Below are 18,453 nucleotides of genomic sequence, written 5' to 3' on the forward strand. Positions count from 1 at the left end.
GGTTTAGTTTATGCTCTGAAAAACATAGGCAATTATTCACCTGCCTCTTACATATTTGTGTGTCTGGCTGTGACTTTCGATGGAGGGCAATAAAAAGGAATCATTAAGAAGCCTAGTCTAGATGATGTGTTTTCTCTCTCTGAAAAAGAAGAGTGATGGCTTTTGCCTAAGTACCCAAAATTAAATATATAAGCTTTCTACATGGAAGCCTAAATAGCTTATTGAATTAAAAAAAAAATCATAGAGCTTTAAAGTAAAAACACTCTTTTTCCCATTTCTGGAAAAATTATATTAGTAAAAATTATTTGGCCAGAATCTCTCAGACTGTGCAATTTTTAATGTAGTGAATAGAAAATTAAATACGATTTTCCACTGCAACTGTCTTTGATAGTGAATAAGACATGTCACCATATGTATTGAAGGCTCCTCCATAGATGTGTTAAAGATTTTATTTATCTCTTCCTTGTGCTGTTTTGACTAGTGCTTCTATTTTGAGGGAATTTAACATTTAAAGGAATATGTGATTATACTCTAGTTTTGCATTTATATTTAAAAATAGGCAAAATAGAATTTCTGAATTCAGAAGAGAGAATACCAGTAACCAGGCTGTTTTAAATTTATTTGCTTGATGATGCTGTGTAGGTCTTAAGATTTTAGGACAGCTTGGCTGGGCGCAGTGGCTCACGCCTGTAATCCCAGCACTTTGGGAGGCCAAGGCGGGTGGATCACCTGAGGTCAGGAGTTCAAGATCAGCCTGACCACATGGTGAAACCCCGTCTCTACTAAAAATACAAAAATTAGCCGGGCATGGTGGCAGACGCCTGTAATCCCAGCTACTCAGGAAGCTGAAGCAGGAGAATCACTTGAACCTGGGAAGCGGAGGCTGCAGTGAGCCAAGACCACGTCACTGCACTCCAACCTGGGTGACAGAGCAAGACTCCATCTCAAAAACAAACAAACAAAAAAAAGATTTTAGGACAGCTTAAGAAGCCAACATTAAGAAACATGTGTGGGCATGTCCATAGTCTGGACTAGGCTGTGTACTGTAGGGATATGTATTGTCTGGCATACTAATGTCAGAAACAATCAGTTCCTCTTCAAACTTCCTGGCTTTCTCTAGTGGCTAGTGTCTTTTCATAGTGCTAGAAATGATAAGTTCTTGTTCTCTAAACAACCCTTCCCACCTTTGCCGTGCCCAAACATGTCTAAACATGGCCTTCCCATTCTCCCTGCCTCTTCTCTTTGCAAATTGCACATTTACCTTATTTGGAAAAGTTTAAGTCTTTTACCTTATTTAGAGAAGTTTAAAATCTTAGCCAGTCGGGTTAGTTTAGATTGTGTGGTCTGACTCCAGCCAATGGAGAGGACACAGGAACAAGAGCTGTGTTAGGGATAAAAACCCTCCTCTCCTTTGCTCTGTGTGCTCTTGCAATCATGATAGATGCAGGCAGCACCCTCCTGCAGAAGTAAATGTGCCTTGCTCAGAAATTTTCTAAGTGCTGGTTTTTCTTTGGGGCACCAAGCACTTGTTTCCAACACTGAGAAATGCACTGCTACTAGTATTATGTTTAAATGGGCAAACACATTAATTTCAGGAATGTCTTAGATTAGAATTCTGCAAACTTTTCTGTAGAGTGAAACTGTAAATATTTTAGGCTTTGCAGGCCATATGAACTCTGTGACAACTGCTCTACTCTGCCATTGTAGTGCAAAAGCAGCCATAGATGATACATAAATAAATGAGCATGGCTATGTTCCAATAAAACTTTATTAGCCAGGTGTGGTGGTACACAGCTGCAGTCCCAGCAACTTGGAAGGCTGAGTTGGGAGGATCACTTGAGCCCAGGAACTTGAGGTTACAGTGAGCTTTGATTGCTCCACTGCACTCCATCCAGCATGGGTGACAGACTGGAACCCTGTCTCTACAAAAAAAAAAAAAAAAAAAAAAAAAAAAAAAAAGAAAAGAAAGAAAGAAAGAAAAGAAAAAAAAAATCTCTTGTTGCAACTGACTGAAGGCCAGCTCAAATGAGCTTTAGAAGAAAAGGAGGTGACTGGCATATGGAACTGGAAGAACACCAGCACAGCTGGATTTAGTAGTCCAGGTGAAGTGCCAAGCACCAAGACCCTCACTCACACTCTCTTCAACTCTCTCTTCTGCTAGTTTCTCCTCTTTTCTGTCAATCTCATGTATTTCTGCTGAAAAAAACAAAAGAGACTGACTGGAAATGGCTAGAAAGATGGCTCTGGCTAACCTACACTGATATCCTTACAGTTTATGAAAATAAGGGAAGAAAAACCTCTTTGTTAATGTCCATAGAGGCAATTTCATGCAAGGTTGGCACAGCTAGTTTGTTAGCCCCATGAACAATCACTGTGGCTGAAGAATTGGATATAATGAGAATCATTATGATTGACAGCTCTATTAGGACCATATGGTATAGCCAAAGAGTGCCCTAAAACAGTGGGACTTAATCCTGAAAGCCAATGGTACCCTTTTAAACAACAAATATTTTGTAATGCTCCCTTTTCTATACTGTGTCTGTAAGAGTTTGACCAGAAGAAAAGCAGAACCACTGGGATACATATATTCTCTCTTTCTCTCACTGTCTCTCAGTCTCTCTCTCTCTCTTTCTCTCTCTCTCTTTCTCACACACACATACACATAAACACACACACACAGCACATGTGGAAAATTAGGACTTTATTGACCTTATGAACTGTGGTATCTGGTGAGAGTCTATATGAGGCTGTTGTGCCTCCAGTGCTAAAACCTCAAGTCCACAGGGCAAGTAGTTGAGAAGCGAAGATGGATATGAAATAAGGGAAGTAGTCATAAACTAGAATCTATGAGGCTGAGCTGGAAACATGAGGATGGACTAGACTCCATGTTTGACTTTCATGACCTCCAAGCTTCCAATTCAACCCTGCAGGCATCCTGCAGAAACTGGTGCACTTTACCATGAAGCTAAACATGACCTGGCCCAGGTATCAGGGAAGCTGAAAGAGGATGTTGCAGGAGCTGGAGTTGCTGTGGGCTCACCAACCTGGCAAGCCAGCAGATAAGGACCACATATGTGAGATGCGAAAGCACTCCTTTCCCTGCTTCGATCTTCAGAGGATAAGAAAAATAAAGCCATTTTTTTTTTTACTTCTATCCTTCAAATTGCTCACAAAAGTCTTTTTTTTTTTTTTTTTTTTTTTTTTTTTTTTTTTAGCTGATACTAATCTGGAACTTTGCAGAGAAGAGAATTTGGAGAAATTAGTTCTAGCTTAGCTAAATTGGCACAGTTCAAATCTACCACATATATGGTGCCAGTTACTACTTTTTTCTCAACTCCAAATCCACCCTTCTATACTTTGCTTTGTGGTACTGGATCTGGTACTCTGAAAAACACATTTCTGCACTATTTGCTGGCTTCATGTTAGAGTCTGCCAGTAAAGGGCACTAAAGAAAAACGATGAGATTAGGACAGGAAGAAGGATGTTTTCCTTCGTATTTCCTGTGGACTTCCTGTCTGCTTGTGTGCATCACCCAGGCTTGCCTCTTCACCTTGGAAATGATAGTTCCTTCCCAAATCAGTGGTTGGATCCTACTTGCTGTTTTTCCCAACCCTTCATCCCACTCCTGCTCAAAGATGCATGCACCAGACAACCAGCATCATTTCTTCAGAAGTTCAGGCCTCAACCCCGCAAGGCTCCTCCTCCCAATGCCAACACAGCCCTAGGCAGGTAGTGCTTCTTTCTCAGAGGCTGAGTTTCATCTCCATAGGGCCCCACCTCTGTGTTCCTAAGTTTTATTAATTCCAAGCTCTTCTCTGTTTTCCCAGTCCTAGTAGTGGTAGCTGCTGCCTATAGTTGCTGTGTCTGTGAGAGGGTATATGTCTTCCTTTTTAGCTGTTTAGTTACTGAGTTGATAATTGTGTATAGCTTACCATTCTTTGTATCAAATTCTTTATGTTCAAATAACTGATATGGTTTTGTCTCCTGAGTGGACCCTGACTGATACATATCCTGAAATAAAACTCATAGATAATAAAATGTACTTATAAATATAATTTTAAAAGTGAAAGATCAATATAATCCCTAATAGAAAAAATGCAATGCAGTCATATGTATTTTAAGACTTTCACATGTGACCAAGATGGAGTAATGAGGATAGGACTTAATCTTCCACATGAAATAACTGAAAACAAAAGAAAACAGAAAAACCACCCAGACAAAGTATACAAACTAATTGGATATAAAAACACTGGTCCCTTTCCGCAGATAAGGGATGATAATAGAAAGGAAAACAAAACAAAATATCAGGCAGCAGGTAACAAAAGACAGTGACCTCTGAGAGACAGGAAACAAAATAAATGATCCGGGCCAGGTGCAGTGGTCACACCTGAAATCCCAAGATTTTAGGAGGCCGAAGTGAGAGGATCACTTGAGCCCAGGAATTCAAGACCAGCCTGGGCAACATGGCAAGATCCCATCCCTACCAAAAACAATTAAAAATCAGCCAGGTGTGCACCTATGTTCCCTGCTACTTGAAGGCTGAAGTGGGAAGACCGCCTGAGCATAGAAGGTTGAGGCTGCAGTGAGCCATGATTGCATCACTGAACTCCAGCGTGGGCAACAGAGTGATACCCTCTGCCTCACACACACACACACACACACACACACACACACACGGTGATCCACATGATGGTGTCAGCTTACTGCTTGGAGAGATATTTGGATTGTAGTTTTGGATGAGGGACCCAGGCAGAGCCCCACAGTTTCCCTAAGTTGGGGAGAAGGAGCTAAAAGTCTGGGGAGGCTAATGTGGCTAGAATTCACAGGGCTGAGCACTGGAGAGGAGAAGGCTTCAGAGAGAAGGAACTTAGAAAATCTGCAGATGGTCTCCTTAAGGATCCAGCTGAGAAAGGATCAGCACATGAATGTGAGGAAACTGCTGGAGGCTGAGGGAAGAACCACTCAAAGGAATTATGGGGAACAATCCTCAGAACTCACACAGGGCCTGGAATATATCCTATTCCCACCAGCCACAGTGAAAAAAACCTCATAATTCATGGAACATTGGTAGAGTATTCTGAAAGGTAGTAAGGAAAAATTTACCCTACACTCAATCCTCCTCTGGTCCCACCTAACAAAGCTTAAGAACAAGACCTAAAAGAATCGAACTATTTCCAAATAACTTCATTCCATCCCAGATCAAAGCTCAAAAACATTTATAAAAGTCAAAGATATCCAGCATCTAACAGGTTAAAATTCAGAATGTCAGGCATCTGATAAAAAATTACCAGTCATGTAAAGAAGCAGGAAAATATATTAATAACTTATGGATGAGAAGAAAAATTAATTAATAGAAACTGACCCAGAAATGATACTAATGATGGAATTAACAGACAAGGACATTAAAAGAGTTATTATAACTGTATTCCATGTGTTCATCAAACTACAAGAAAGATTGACATGTTAAGGAATGACACAGTGGATATTAAAAAGAAGAGGATATTAAAAAGATTCAAATCAAACTTCTGGAGATGAAAACTGCAATGTCTGAGGTGAAAAATACATTGGAGGTAGGGAGATTAATGAAAGATTGGACATTGAGAAAGGAAAGATAACTGAAGGTGAAGTCATAGCAATATAAACAATCCAAAATGAAACAGAGGGGAAAAGACTGGTTAAAAAAGAAAAGAAAGAATTGGCATATCAATGAGCTATGGGGCAACTTGAATAATTTTGAAAGGAGGAGCTGAGCGCAGCGGCTCATGCCTATAATCCCAACACTTTGGGAGGCCAAGGTAGGAGGATCATTTGAGCCCAGGAGTTCGAGACCATCCTCGACAACATAGTCCAAAGAACTTTGAAGAAAAATAAAGATAGAGGACTTACAAAATAATAATAATAATCATAAATTAGCCAAGTATGGTGGCACATGCCTATGGTCCCAGCTCCTGGGGAAGCTGAGGTAGAAGGATCACTGAGCTCAGGAGGTTGAAATATGTTCTCTGATTATGATCCAATTGAACTAAATATCAATAACAGAAAGATAACTGGAAAATTGGTGAATATTGAAAAATAATATAACATGCATCTAAATTAACCATGGGTCTGGAAATCAAATGAAGAGCCGAGCATATTGGCATGTGCCTGTGGTCCCAGCTACTTGGGAGGCTGTTGCAGTAGGGATCCCTTGAGCCCAGGAGTTTGAGGCTGGAGCATGCTGTGTTCTACTAGCCACTGCTCTCCAGCCTGAGCAACAAAGCAAGACTCTGTGTCTAAAAAAAAAAAAAAAAAAAAAAAATCAAATGGGAATTTACAAAATGTTTTGAAGTGAATGCAAATGAGAATACCGTATATCAACTTTGGTAATATGCAGCTGAGAGAGTACTTAGAAATTTATAGCACTGCAAGTATCAAATCAGTGACTTTTCTTCCACCTTTAGAAGTTTTAAAAAAGAGGAAAGTTGGCCGGGCTCGGTGGCTCAAGCCTGTAATCGCAGCACTTTGGGAGGCCAAGACGGGCGGATCACGAGGTCAGGAAATCGAGACCATCCTGGCTAACACGGTGAAACCCCGTCTCTACTAAAAAATACAAAAAAAAAAAAAACTAGCCGGGCGAGGTGGCGGACGCCTGTAGTCCCAGCTACTCGGGAGGCTGAGGCAGGAGAATGGCGTAAACCCGGGAGGCGGAACTTGCAGTGAGCTGAGATCGGGCCATTGCACTCCAACCCAGGCGACAGAGCGAGACTCCGTCTCAAAAAAAAAAAAAAAAAAAAAAAAAAAAAAGGAAAGTTAAACCCAATGTAAGCATAAGAAAGGGAATCATAAAGATGAGAAAGGAAATCAGTGAAATAGAAAACAGAAAAACAATAGGGAAAATCAATTAAAGTAAAAGTTAGTTCCTCGAGAAAATCAATAAAATCAGTAAGCCCCTAGCCAAACTGATTGTGGGAAGGTGAGGGGAGAAGACACAAATTACTGATATCAGGAATGAGAAAAGTGACATCTCTAGAGACTTTGCTGGTATTAGAAAGACATTAGAGGATTACTATAAAGACTTTATGCCAAAAAATTCTAAAATGAACAAATCCCTTGAAAGATACAAACTACTCTATTTCTATGAAAAAAAAATCGAATTTACAGTTACATTTTTTTTCATAGAAAAACCTCCAGGCCCAGATGGTTTGACTGGTGAATTTGATCAACAATTAAGAGAGAGAGAAAAAAATACTGACTCTATATAAACTCTTTCTGAAAAAATTGAAGGAAAGTACTTCCCAACTCATTTTATGAGGCCAGCATTACCCTGATACCAAAACCAAAGATATTATAAGAAAAGACACTGCAGATCAATATTCTTATGAACATAGATGCAAAATTTTTCACAAAAGTTTAGCAAATCAAACAGTATATAAAAAGGACAACATATCATGACTGAATGGAGTTCACTCTACAAATGCAAGGTTGCTTTCACATTCAAAGATCAATCAATATTTTATCACATTAACAAGCTAAAAAAGAAAAACCATATGATCACCTCAGATGATACAGAAAAAGCATTTGACAAAAATCTAACACCCATTGCTGATTTAAAAAAAAAAAATCATAAAACTCTTACCAAACTAGAAATAGAAGGAAGCTTCCTCAACCTAATAAAAAGTGTCTATGAAAAAATCTATAGCTAACATCACACTTAGTGAAAGGGTGAATGCTTTTCACATAAGATCAGGGATTAACAGAGATGCCTGCTCTTATTACCTCTATTCAATATTGTATTAGAGGTTCTAACCAGTGCAATAGAGCAAGAGAAAAAAAAGAAATGGCAGTGAGATTAGAAAAGAAACTGTAAATCCCTGTTTATTCATAAATCATCTATGTTGAGCATGTGATGAAATCCACAAAAATTACTAGAATTAATAAGTGAGTTTAGCAAGTTTGGAAGATATAAGAATAGAATATTTTAAAACATCAAAAAGTAAATACATAATGATAGATCTGACTGATAGATCTGACAAAAGCCAGGGAAGACCCGTACACTGAAATCTTTAAAATATTACAGAGAGATATTAAAGAAGACCTAAATAAATAGGGAGAGACACCATGTTCACAGCTCAGAGACACAAAATTGTTAAGATGTAAATTTGTCTCAAACTGATCTGTTGACTCAACTCACTTTCAATCAAAATCCCCGCCCCCAGGTGTTTTTTGTTTCAGAAATTGACATGCTAATTCTAAAATTCCTCAGACCTGAAATAATCCAAAGAACTTTGAAAAGGAACAAAGTTGGAGGACTTACCTTATTTCAAGACTTTAATTTTAAGGCTATGGTAATCAAGATAGTGTAATATCAACATAAAAATGAAACAGAATAGAGAGTTTCGAAATGGAACCAATTGATCTGAAAGGTGCAAACGCAATTGTGAAGAAAGGATAGTCTTTTAAACATGGTGTAACAATTGGATATCCACATACACACACAAAAAAGACCCATACCTTGTACCATGTATTATATAAAACATAACTCAAGATGGTTCATAGACCTAAATGTAAAACTACAAAATCTTTAGAAGGAAACAAAGGAGAAAATTTTTGTGACATTAGATAGACAACGATTTCTTAGATGTGACATCGAAAGCACAATCCAAAAAAGAATACTTTGATAAATTTGACTTCAAACTTGAAAACTTCTGCTCTTTGAAAGATATTCTTAAAAGAATATCTTAAGTACTGGGTCAGGTGCAGTGGCTCACACCTGTAATCCCAGCACTTTGGGAAGCCGAGGGGGGCAGATCACTTGAGGTCAGGAGTTCGAGACCAGCCTGGCCAACATGGTGAAACCCCATCTCTACTAAAAACACAAAAATTAGCCAGGTGTGGTGACACACCCCTGTAATCCCAGCCACTTGGGAGGCTGAGGCAGGAGAATAACTTGAACCCGGAGGTGGAGGTTGCAGTGAGCAGAGATCACACCATTGCACTCCAGCCTGGGCAACACAGGAAGACTTCACCTGAAAAAAAAAGAAAGAGAAAGACAAGAAAAAGAAAAAAAGAAAGAAGAAAGAAAGAGAGAAAGAAAGAAGAAAAAGAAAGAAAGAGAAAGAAAAGAAAAGAAAAAAAAGAAAAAGAAAGAAAGAAAGAGAAGAAAGAAAGAAAAGAAGAAAGAAAGAAAGAAGAAAGAAAGAAAGAAAGAAAGAAAGAAAGAAAGAAAAGAAAGAAAGAAAGAGAAAGAAAGAAAAAGATAAGCTAAGGACTTTGAGAAAGCATTTGCAAATTATACATTTGATAAAGGACGTACAGCTGGACTATAAGAGTTCTCCAAATTGAATCATAGGAAAACAAGCAGCATTTAAACATGGGCAAAGGAGTTTAATAGACACTTCACTAAAAAAGACTACAGATAGCGAATTATCACATGGAAAAGGAAATGAAAATTAAAACCAAAATGAGATACCACCACCCATTAACATGTGGTCAGAGGGAGATATGATAATGGAAGACTGGTCAGAGAGATGCAGTACTGGTGGTTAAGAAGGTAGGGGACAGGGGCCATGATCCAAGTGATGTAGGCAGCCTCTAAAAGAAGGAAATGAATTCTCTTCCAGAACCTCCAGAAGGAGCACAGCCCTGCCAACCCTTGATTTTAGCCCAATGAGACCAGTATCAGACTTTTGACTTACAGGACTGCAAAATAATAAATTTGTATAGCTTTAAGTTATGAAGGTTGTGGTAATTTATTGCAGCAGCAATAGAAAACTAATACAGCAAGAATCCTTAAACATATGAATAAATTGTTCATGTGTTGTTCACTTAAAGTTGGAATAATTTTTCAAAATCCCATGAGAAAGTGAAGTGACTCTAGTTTTTTGCTATTCAGTATGGTAGCCACTAGACACATGTGGCAGCCAAATGTGGCTATTGTGACTGAGGAACTGAATGTTTAGGTGTTTTTAAAAAAAAAAAAAACGAAAAACCCGGGTCTCCCTCTGTCGACCAGAGTGCAGTGGCGTAATCATTGCTCACTGCAAGCTTGTCCTCCTGGTTCCAAGTGATCCTCCCACCTCAGCCTCCCCAGTAGCTAGGACCACAGGCACATACCACCATCCCCAGCTAGGTTTTCTTTTAAGTTCTTTTTCATTTTGTAGATACGGAGTCTCCCTTGTTGCCCAGGCTGGTCTCAAACACCTAGGCTCAAGTGATCCTCCTGCGTTGGCCTCCCAAAGTGCTAGGATTACAGATGTGAGTCCCTGCACCTGGCCTGGATTTTTAGTTTCATTTAATTTTAATTTGCATTTAAAATTTAAAACTGATACTCAATTCAGTTACTGGAAAATTATAAAATAGTTTTAGAACAACTTGGGTTTCTGAATGTACTTTTTTCCTCCTGTAAATTTTATGAAATCTAAACGTAGATTATTTCCAATCAAGGGTGAGTGTTCAAATTGAGATGTGTCGTAAGTATAAAAAAATGTAAAATATTAAAAATTTTTATATTGATTACATGTTAAAATAAAAATGTTTTGGATACATTAGGTTAAATAAAATGTACTGTTAAAATTGCTATCACCTGTTTATTTTCTTTTTCTTTTCTTTTCTTTTTTTTCCCTCTGTCATCCATCCAGGTGCAATCACAGGTCATTGCGGCCTCAGCCTTCTGGGCTCAAGTGATCCTCCCACCTCAGCTTCCCAAGTTGATATGGTTTTGCTCTGTGTCCCCACCCAAATCTCATCTTGAATTTTAATCCCCACAATCCCCATGTATCGAGAGAGGGACCTGGTGGGAAGTGATTGGATCGTGGGGGTGGTTTCCCCCATGCTGTTCTCGTGACAGTGAGTTCTCATGAGATCTGGAGGTTTTATAAGGGGCATCTCCGCTTTCACTCATTCACTCTGTCTCGCCTGCCACCCTGTGAAGAAGGTGCCTTTCCTTCTCTCTCGCTTTCCACCATGATTGTAAGTTTCCTGAGGTCTCCACAACCATGTGGAACTGTGAGTCAGTTAAACCTGTTTCCTTTATACATTACCAAGTCTCAGGTATGTCTTTATAGCAGTGTAAGAATGAACTAATTCACAAGTAGATGGATCACAGGTGCTTGCCACCATGCTTGGCTAATTTCTCTGTGTTTTGTAGAGATGGGGTTTCACCATTTTGTCCAGGCTGGTCTCAAACTCCTGGCCTCAAGTGATCTGCCTGCCTTGGCCTCCCAAACTGTTGGGATTACAGGCATGAGCCACTGTGACTGACCTTGTTTCTTTTTACTTTTTAAAATGTGACTATTATAAAATTTAAATTATGTATTTGGCTCACGTTATATTTCTATTGGACTGTGCAGTTCTAGATTTTTTTCTACATTTTTATCATGCATTACATGAGGATGAGAATCCAAGGGAGGGCAGAAGAACTGCCAGAAGACAGAGAGGAAGAAAAGGACTTTTTTTATCTTCATTTTTAAATATACCCACAGTACTTGAGCCTGATTTTCAAGAATAAATTACATTTCACCATATTTCAGAGGACCATCCAAGGTTTTCTTTTGCACAATAATTTAAGTCTATCCCATATTGTTTGCAATATCTGAGCCATTGGCTAAAGTTCCCTTAAATATTTTTGAATTAAATAGATTAATTTCTGCAATAGGATTTGACAGTATAGGCCTTTGGCAAAATAAATTTTTTTTGGTTCGACATTTTTAAAAGTATATCCTGGTTTGTTAACAAAGAAAAGAAAAGAAAACAACAGCGAATCTTTTAGTTTTGTTTAAAAACAAAATGTTACAGTGAACTTTAAACATCATAAATACCAAGGCATAAATGGCATAAGCACTGTCATCTGGTAAGATTCATTAACGGTCATTTGATTAGAAAAATGAATTTAAAATTTTAAGTTGAGTTTCAACAGCTTTTGGACATAGAAATGAGTGATGGCAAAAATCGTCAACTTAGAGCATCAAATGGTAATGCTATGCATAAGGGGATCGTTTGACCCTGAAAAGGGGGTTATAGCTAGAACTTAGCCAGAAAGGACTGCATTTTGCCCTGGAATCTGGAACTGAGATCAAGCCTTTTGGGCCTGAATAAGAAACCAATAGGACCAAGTTGTATTCTCTCTTTAAGAAATATTGTTTTTGTTACTCCATAGCTTCTTGTTCTATCAGCAACTGCTCTGCCTCCATCTCATGTGATTCTGGTGGTGGGGTTGCCAGATAAAATACAGAACGCCTGGCTAAATTTGAATCTCAGATAAACAACGAAATACTGTAGAAATAACTAAGGCAACTGTATCTGCTGGCCTTGTCAATCAAAGTGTCCTACCTACTTCTTGCTTCATAGGTGATAGGTGTACGTGTGACCCAGGCTTGGCACGTGACCCTAGTCGCTTGTTCACATTGATTGGCCTTACACATAAGTATTTGTCTCAGTTAAAGTCAACTCAAGCCTTTGCATATAATTTGATCTAGGAGAGAGGTGGTTACTTTTTCAATTGGATTACAAGCTACAAGGATGCAAGCCTTCGGTAGGCTGCAGCCATCTTCCTGCCATTGGCAGAGAGCCTTCCTGTGGCAGGAGAAAAGAGGGCTAAGTGCAAAGAACCAGGAGGTGAAGGCAAGTGAAAATGCTTTGACGATTTCTTCTATTTGGAGGTGTTCTTGGTGTTCTGTACCAAAGTTTGATAGTGATTAAGTGCACTATTTCTACTAGTATTACATGAACCAGACACTAAGTTCTTACTATACAATACACATTAAGCCAGCATCTTAGCCATAGTGCCACTATAAACCTTGATTTTCTTATTTGTTTGGCATTATTTCTCCAGGGTTCTATTGGGCAGAACGGTAGCGTACAGGTGTGCATTTATTATTTGATAGTATAATCTATGTTAGTAGTGCCATTAACACTTAAAAGAGAGAGCAAGTTTCCTATCCTCTAAAGAGTTCTTATAAGAACGCAGTGTAAAAGCATGTTCTTTATTTCCTATTCTTAACTCTATTACCATTCCATTCATTTTCTAAGACTGTCCTGTCATTGAGGCAGTAATTGCAAACATTAATTTGTGAGCTTCTGTTTCTAGGATACCAAAGATATGATGCTATTAGTGCTGCCCTCAGAGGAAGGAGTGGCCCCCTTGCTCCAAGTTAAATTCCAGAATCTTCAGAAGTGCAGTGCAAAAGGAAAAGATTTGAGGGCAGGACTGGATGTTTAATCTGCAGAGTCCCCTGCAAACATTAAAACAATGTTTAAATATATATATATATATATTTGGGTCCCCTTCTCCAAAGATGCTTGAGAATTTCAAGATGGCAATAGCAGAGCATTAAATGAGCATGAGGCCCCTCAAAGCACAGGGTCCATGAGGCCAGCCCTGCTCGAGGGTCATATTTGATCTCTTGATGCCTTAATTTCTTCATCTGTGGAATAGGAGGTGAAATTGAATATTCAGCGTAAGTATTAAATGAATTTATTGTAAAATTTGTGAAGCTCCAGCCACATTGTGAGTTTTCCGTAAACTAACCACCATCTTACTCTATTATATTAATATACAGTAGCCAGGGATGAGTTTTCTACGGTCAGCTGAATGTGGACTCAAAGCACTTTCCTAGTCCAATTACCCAATGTCTCTAATCCTCCGATTCCTCACCTGTAAATAAGAGATAATTGATGCATCTACTCCTGAATGATTATCCTGAGGATTAGATGAAATAAGTCATTCAAAGCATTTAGCACAATTCTGGGAACACAGTGCTTATTAAATGTTCACTGTTATGGCTATATACCTGGCCCAGTCCTAAACGTTCTGCATATACTATCTAATTTCATCCTTATAACAACCTAGAAACTTAGATATCATGACCTTTAGTAAACCGAAGCTGCAGAGGTAATTGTCCAGGTTGTTACTATGTAGTGGGACCAAAACTGAGATTCCAGGTATCTCAGATTCTAAAATTCATGTTCTCCTGGAAACCACCATTCTCAGCAAACTAACACAAGAACAGAAAACCAAACACTGCATGTTCTCACTCATAGGTGGGAGTTGAACAACGAGAACACTTGGACACAGGGAGGGGGACATCACACACCGGGGCCTGTCAGGGATTGGCGGACTAGGCGAGGGGTAGCGTTAAGAGGAATACTTAATGTAGATGACGGGTTGATGGGTGCAGCAAACCACCATGGCACGTGTACACCTATGTCACAAACCTGCAGGTTCTGCACATGTATCCCAGAACTTAAAGTATAAAAATAAAATAAATAAATAAATAAATAAATAAATAAAATAGCATGACTACAAATTATATAGACACCAAAAAAAAAAAAAAAAGAAAGAAAGAAAGAAGAAAATCTCTATCAACTGATATGGAGTGATTTCCAGAGATGTTATTAAGTGAAAAAGGTGAAGTACAAAGAGCATGTAATATGCTACCTTTGTGTAAGAAAGAAGGAAAAATTAAAAAAAAAAAAAATTTGAAGTGAAAAAAAAATAAATAAATAAAATGCATGCTCTCCTCTCCGATGCATACTGTCTTGAACTGTTTAGTCTTCCTTCTTCCCATGCATTCTGAAGCCTTAATGTGTGCTCGCCTTCCTGTACCTGTCCTTGATGACAGACGTAGCACACATAAGGAGCTTTTTAAGAGTTAACATATTTGAATGGCCATTGTAAGTTTCCTCTCTATGCATCAGTGTGTCTGAGTGTCTGCCTGTCTATCTCACGAAAAGCAAAGGAGAGGTGCTGGCCACAAAAGCAATGACACATTGAAAGAGAAGTGAACACTTGAAGACTGGTTTGAGAGTCGGAGATATTTATCAAACTTCAGCCAGAGCTGGGTTTCTTTACCCTTAATTATATGTTCTTCATTTGGGTGTATCTGAAACAATACAATGAAAGGCCTATTACATGTTTTCCCCACCAAGCAATTATCATTTTTCTTTTGAATAGATGCTGCTAATTTGTTATATAAGACTGAGGTAACACTAGTTACACCCCTGTATATAGCCTCAACACAAAAGCAGTTAAAATTGCAGCAAAGCGAGGATCAGTCTAGTCTCTACTTGTTCACCCTTTGTTTTCTAACTAGCAGGGTTGTTGCTGTTTTACTTAACTTGAGTGCTGGTACTGGAGCCTACCTTCACTCTGCCATCTCTGGAACACTGAAACTGTTTCTGTGGCCCCGGACTAACTCTAAGGCCACTTTGTAATGTCCGGATGGCCAGTACTTTCTAGGACTTTTTCTAGATCAGGAAGTTTTTCTTGCTCTGAAGAAGGAAGAAAACAGCACACAGCAGAGTCAAAATAAATCTGCCTTTATTTTATTTTACTTTACTTTTGCGACAGTCTTGCTCTCTCGCCCAGGCTGGAGTGCAGTGGCACAGTCTTAGCTCACTGCAAACTCCACCTCCCAGGTTCAAGCAATTCTTCTGCCTTAGCCTCCCGAGTAGCTGGGATTACAGACGCCTGCCACCACGCCCTGCTAATTTTTGTATTTTTAATAGAGATTGGATTTCGCCAAGTTGGCCAGGCTGGTCTTGAACTCCTGACCTCAGGTGATCTTCCTGCCTTGGCCTCCCAAAGTGGTGGGATTACAGGCGTGAGCCACCATGCCCAGCCCTGTCTTTATATTTTAACTTAATTAAATGGCAGATCTTTTTATTAAATGCCTGCTGTAAGCCTAGCACTGTGCTAGGATTAGAAAGAAGGCTATATCTAAATTTACAATTGCTAAATTAAACAGAATTATAAAATTAGCAAATTTACCTTTGTTCATTTCACTCCCTTCCATTTCAGTGGTTCTTGGTCCCTTTCTTTCTTCAATAGCTTTTCTTCCTCCTAATATCCCCCAAAGAACATGGTCTGAGAGGTGTGAATAGGTGATTTGCATTTAACAGGCACAGTCTAAGTTTAGAAAATGCGACATTAATAATAAAAACAGCTAACATTTTAAGTGCTTCTTTGAGCTGGTCAGGGGCTAAGTGTTTTATTCTCATCACCTTATTGAATTGTCCCAATATCCCCTATGAGGGAGGGGCTACTATAATCTTCACTTTGTCTAAGTCACACAACTGTTGGGTGGCAGAGTCACAGTTCTAAGCCAGTGTCCTTAATGACTGTGCCATTCTCACCTGCCCCGAAACTAGCAGACGTACCATTTCTTTACCATGAGACTTCTCAGAGTCTTTAGTATGCTACAGGGCCCTGGGACTCTCAAGATAAGAATATAGAATACTGTGGCTCCCCTACTCATTTGTCTCCCTCCCTTATTTTCTCATGGAAGATCTTGGGAGATTGGAATTCTGCAGAACACATTTTGGGAAATACTGGCCTCTATATTTGTATTTCAGTAAGTGACTTGGAAGATCAAAGTGACTTCAGGAATAATTCTAATGATATTTCAGAGACGACAAGATAAGGAAGAAAGAAGTGTGGCTATGAGGCCTTCCTGTTGTCCCCAAATGACTCTATGCACAATCCTTCTTCTTACTTATACAACTGGTGGGGTTTTGGAACTTTATTTTTCTGTTGTTAAAGAAAATAAACATAACAGGGTTACTCTAAGGATGAGTGAAATTGTATGGTAGAAAACACTTAGAAAGATTGAAAATAAAAAAATAGTCACAGTCATGAATTTCAACCCATTTGCCAAGTCCTCACTGTGTATCTGTCACTGTGCTCTTCTGGTCGGTCTCTGGAGCTGAGTAAGACACCGAGCCTGCTCTCAAGCACTGAAAGGTATGCTGTTTTCAAAGCTCTATTGTTTGCAGGTAACATAAACCCACTCCAGCTAGTACAAATAAAAAGCAGTTTATTACAGATCTAGTTCTTACAGACACGGAGGATAGAAAATCAAGCTGAATGTGGTATTGTAGTGACTGGAAAGCCTCAGGAATGAGGTCTGTTCTGTCTTAGGGCTGCAGATCTCTTGTCTTTACTTTTCTCTAGCATCTTCTCTGTTTGCCTGCTTCTCCATATTGACTGACTCACAGTGTATTAGTCTGTTCTCATGCTGCTAATAAAGACATATCTGAGACTGGGTAATTTATAAAGAAAAGAGGTTTAATGGACTCACAGTTCCACATGGCTGGGGAAGCCTCATAATCATGGCAGAAGACGAAGGAAGAGCAAAGGGATGTCTTACATGGTGGCAGGCAAGAGAGCTTGTGCAGGGGAACTCCACTTTATAAGACCATCAGATCTCGGGAGACTTATTTACCATCATGAGAACAGGGAAAGACCCACCCCCATGATTCAATTACCTCCCCCTGGGTCCCTCCCATGACATGTGGGAATTACGGGAGCTACAATTCAAGATAAGATTTGGGTGGGGACACAGCCAAACCACATCACGCAGTGTCTACTCATCTCACATGTGGCAAAACATGACACCACTCCTGTGTCCAATGGCCTTCCAGTTCTAGCACTTGCTCTGTTTGTCTCTTAGTTCAAATTCACAAGATAAAGAATTGGGTGGGTCCCATTGGTCAGATGTCTGACTCTGATCATCAGCTGTGGCCATGGGATGTATTAATATAATTTATGGCCTCTGAGCAGGCAGGGGCCATGCCAGGAAAGACAATGATAGATATGTCTAGTTTAAGTATTTACAGAAACAAGGCAATAAGACTGAAGATTATTGGACAATAAGTCTAATCTTTTTTCTTATTTGATTACATTTTATGGATCTTCACAGAAAATAGCATTTCAGTGCATCTAGCAGTATATCAGGAATAAGGTTATTCTTTTCAATGAAAGATAAGATTTCATAGAATTAGCAATACCTTATCACTCTGGGACTTTAAGGCCCATCCCATACCTTAGATTCAGAGCTTACGTAGGGTTTTCTGGTTTTGTTTTAAAATAGCTACACTGTGGAGTTGAGGCCAGTCCTTAGCTAGACCATGAATCAGTCTCTTTGGATTCTTCCACTACAGGCTTAAAAATCTAAAGATTATTGGAAAAGGCCAGGTGCGGTGGCTCACGCATATAATTCCAGCACTTTGGGAGGCCAAGGTGGGCAGATCACCTGAGGTCAGGAGTTCGAGACCAGCCTGGCCAATATGGCAATACTCCTTCTCTATTAAAAATATAAAATTTAATTGGACATGGTGGCGGGTGTCTGTAATCCCACCTACTCAGGAGACTGAGGCAGGAGAATCACTTGAACCCAGGACACAGAGGTTGTGGTGAGCCAAGATCACACCTGGATGACAGAGCGAGACTTGATCTCCAGGGTGGGGAAAAAAAGATTATTGAAATTATTATTATTAAGAAATTTAAGATGGACCCAACTTTAAAACGCTGATCTTCTAAAAATCACATCCTTAAGGATGACTTTAGGACAGGGACCACCTAAGATGTCCAGAATGGAAGACAGCAACATTTTAATCCTAGTTGTAACTAACTGGTCTGCCCCATAGATATGATGGGAATAAAAGCTGAGTTACTTATTTTTTCATAAATTCTGGCTA

The 18,453-nt window shown here is 39.2% G+C and overlaps 1 protein-coding gene across 1 annotated transcript in view; it reads right to left on the reverse strand.

The window, feature by feature from the left end:
- Window positions 1–18,453, reverse strand: part of NAA30 (N-alpha-acetyltransferase 30, NatC catalytic subunit) — an 834,104-nt gene that overhangs the window by 361,013 nt on the left and 454,638 nt on the right. The window lies entirely within an intron of this gene.

This window comes from Macaca thibetana, chromosome 7 (genome assembly GCF_024542745.1).
Source record: "Macaca thibetana thibetana isolate TM-01 chromosome 7, ASM2454274v1, whole genome shotgun sequence".
Classification (NCBI taxonomy): domain Eukaryota; kingdom Metazoa; phylum Chordata; class Mammalia; order Primates; family Cercopithecidae; genus Macaca; species Macaca thibetana.